The sequence below is a fragment of the Siphateles boraxobius genome, unplaced genomic scaffold (genome assembly GCF_051911475.1).
Source record: "Siphateles boraxobius isolate OS27281-9 unplaced genomic scaffold, OSU_SipBor_1 56, whole genome shotgun sequence".
NCBI classification, from domain to species: domain Eukaryota; kingdom Metazoa; phylum Chordata; class Actinopteri; order Cypriniformes; family Leuciscidae; genus Siphateles; species Siphateles boraxobius.
In genome coordinates, this window is record NW_027509182.1 from 3,330,224 (window position 1) to 3,334,292 (window position 4,069).

A 4,069-nucleotide genomic window follows, 5' to 3' on the forward strand; every position below is an offset into this window, starting at 1 on the left:
AAATACTGCAGCCAGCAATGTTCAGCATCAATAATTCACTGTCTTTCCAGCTGCAAGTCTTGCAGGTCAAAATTACCCATGTAGTGAGATACTATTTTAGCCATATTTGTGATAGGAAAGAAATATTTAATATTTAACATGTCATTGTGCATGTAGAGGATAACAGGCAGGTGTGTTGTAAGAAAGCTTGCACTAACCTAGATGTGTTATTTCTATTGTTTGTAGTTTTTCCAACCATAAAGCTTTTAAACAGACTAAGAAATCATGAGACTTGTAGAGGTCATGAAATCATGTGAAGGATTCCTTCTTTTTCTCTTGCTGCTTTTCTCAACTTCAACAGTATTGCCAAGTTGAGCATTCAAGCGCTACCAAGAACATTTTTTGCTGACTGTGAGAGGAACTTGTACTTGACTTCTTTGTCACTTTCCCAAGCCAGTGAATATGCTTTTGGATTGCTCATGCCCGATCAGTGAAGAGGAAAATCCACATTGCGAAGCTCAACAGATTCCAGAGGCTTTTAGATCAATTCTTTCCCTGGAGAACTACCGACTTTTTGTTGATGATTTCATTATTGGGAAAAGTGAGAATTCACTTCCAAAGCAAGTGCGCTAGGAAGGCAAAATGATTCAACTTACTGAGTGATTTTCTACACTACTGTCTTTTTGTAACTCTTAGAAGTTTGTATCACAGTTAATGTACTAAATGTTACCTTAAGGGTGATCAGGCTTTTCAAATATAACATGGATTGTTCCTTCAGTAGTTGTGGCATTAATATTTTCCTTTATTATTGCTTACAAGACTAGGTGAAAAATAACTGATCTGCTACAGTACAGCTTGCTTGAAGTGACAGGTGGACCTAAGGGAAAACACCCTCATCTTCTACTTCACTGGATCTAGGGCAGGACACTCAGGTTGCATCCCATTTACATTTCACAGCTCATCCCAATCTTAAAGTTGCTCACAACCCTGGTTGAAAAGAGACTTACTGTCAAATGAATTACCATAATTTACCATGTTTTCATCAGGCCTCAGTGTACCACAGTGACAATCAATAGTGTTAATTTTAGTGGGATAAGATAAGGCAATTTTACATGTTATCTGCTATATAAAGAACAATAAGAAAGGTTAAATGAATAGCTACCTTTACTTCATACTTTACTTAGTTACCCTATAACTACATCGGTTAACATGAATTAACAGAGAAAAATACAGACAAAGCAGTAATTCAATTTGGGTTATGTTCATTTCAACATTTACTTATACATTATTGAAATCAAAAGGTGTATCTGTTCATTTTATTTCATGCACTTGAGTTAAAATTCATTCATTCATTCATTCATTCATTCACGTTAGGGCTAAGATGAGTCATTGCTGACCAATTATATTTTTGCAGTAAAACATTGTATAAAATTCCACACAAATAATTAGAAATCAAAAAATAAATTATCTATAATAATTGTTTGAACTGGTTTGAGACAAATTTTCATTGCATAAAAAGTATGGACATTTTTTATTAACCATAACATATATTAAATATCTAGCAAGTCTGTGCTAGAAATCATGCATAAAGCATGCATGCATTGATATACAACATGCTTCTAACTTGCATGGTCATCAAAAACCAGCCTGAACAGGCATCGATTCATGCTGGTCTAGACTGTAGTAGGGAATAATGAATTAACAACTAAACTGTTGAGTCAGACAGACACTGACATGAAGCCAACAAGGCCAGGATGGCTGTGGTCTAATAAGAAACACTTAAACGACAAGAACGGAGCATTTGGCTGCAGAAAATACCTTATATTCAACTAGTATTGTCTGACATTTCAGCTCAGTCCCTCCTTGCATGTGTTCTCACATGCTTTCAAGGATCATTGCCAGTGGTGAGGACTTCCTTTTGCCCATATGTAAGCTGTCAAATTGAATCTCGTGCAGCTTTCTAGTGGAATCTGGATGATATAATCCCTTGGGCTACTGGCCTTTTGGTGAATGGATCCCTCATACCAGATACTTCCAGCCCCCGGTACCCCAAAGATGGAAGTGCTTCTGTCAGGAAACTGCTGGCATTTAAATGCCCACTGTTTGACTGTTTGAATGATGGGGATTTATGTCTGACTGCCCATACTGGAACTGTCTTTGCAGTAGGTGGCACTGAGACCTGCTGATTTCATATATGACACTTTCACCCTTATGATTTTCATATACAGCAGTAATGACATTGATCTGATGGCTGCATATGTGATGCTGTGCATGACATATGCAACCTGTCACATCTACTTGCTGCTGCTGCATGGATTAGATATTTCTGTGTGAAGTGTTTGTCAGTGATGTTTCAACTTATTGTGTAATGAACAGGAATGCATATCCTCAGCTGATCCAAATACTACATAATTTGCATAAAATTTAACATTTAATAATAAAAAAAAAGATATAATGATCAATATTAGGGCTGGAGCCACACTCTGTTGGAAGGTGGCTCTCCAGGAACACTATTTGTCACCCCTGTACTATTTGTTTTGAATGACAAGTCCTGTACAACAATACCGACTAGACCAATTCGGTGAGTAGGGCACAAGGGGACGGTGCTAACTTCTTTGCAGGGAAGGAGACAAAGATCAGAATGCAGCAGTCCTTTTAGGATCCAAGCAGATGAAGAATACAACGGGAATAACGAAATGTAACTGTTACAACGGTGAGACAAGCAAAGACAAGAGTTGGATCTAAATGCAGGATAGTAACAAACAAATCAAAACAAACAAAAATAGAAGTTAATCCATTAAGGAAAGAGAATGCAACAGCTTTGAAATTAACACAAAGACAATACTAGAAGAACAAACAGAGGATACTGAGGGTGTTAAATAGGCTGCGTGATTGCGTCATGAAGCACGTATGAAATCAGTCAAATCGCGAGACGGAACGTCATAGGCGGGTGACGTCATTGACCAGGAAACTATATAAGCACCCCCAAAACACAAGCGCATCAGCTTCTGATAAGACTGAAGCAAGTGCTCACGGGCATGCTGGGAGTATGGCACAGACACGCAGCGTCTCGTTCCCTTCAGGGAACTAAGGTTACATACGTAACCAGAGACGTTCCCTTTCAGGGAACTCGAGCTGCGTGAAACGCTGTGGGAACGCTAATACCAACGTCGCCATACGAGCAAGTGTCCGTCGTGTGTAGTCAAGGCGCACATTAGGACGAAAGCACCTGCACCCCTGGAGTGGAGCTGAAGTCAAGATGGTAAAACTTTACGAATGTGTGCGGTGAGGACCAGCCTGCCGCAAACGTCCTGAATTGATACTCCTGACAAAATAGCATTAGAGGCAGCCATACTCCTGGTTGAATATGCCCGGACAGCCAAAGGAGAAGGCTGACCTGCAGACTCGTAGGCAAGTGAGATGGCCTCGACCACCCACTTGCTCAACCTCTGCTTAGATGCAGGACAGCCCTTCCTAGGGGGTCCAAAACAAACAAACAAATTTTCACATTTTCTCCACAGGGCAACTCTGTGGACATAAGCATCTAGAGCCCTAACTGGGCAGAGCAGATTTAGTTTCTCTTGGTCTGACGTCAAAAAGGGAGGAGGACAGAAAGCCTGCAGTACAATAGGCCTGACAACATTAGTTGGAACCTTGGGAACATACCCCGGTCTAGGGAGGAGGAAAGCCTTAACCATGCCGGGTAAAATTCCAAGCACGAGGGAGAGACCGATAGAGCTTGAATAGCTCCTATTCTCTTTAATGAAGAGATAGCAAGAAGAAAGATAGTTTTTAGAGTAATGAATTTCTCAGAAACTTCTTCAATGGGCTCGAACGGTGCTAGAGAGAGACCTTCTAGAACAACCGCAAGGTCCCAGGTCGGCACCCTCGTGCGAACTGCTGGCCTCAGCCTCAAAGTGCCACGAAGGAAACGAGTTATAAGTGGGTATCTCCCGAGAGATGCTCCACTTAAAGGGACGTGGTAAGCAGATAAGGCCGCCACGTACACCTTCAGTGTGGAGTGGGATAACCCTGTGGAGAAACGCTCCTGAAGGAATTCCAGCACTTCACCCACCAGGCAGTTAACTGG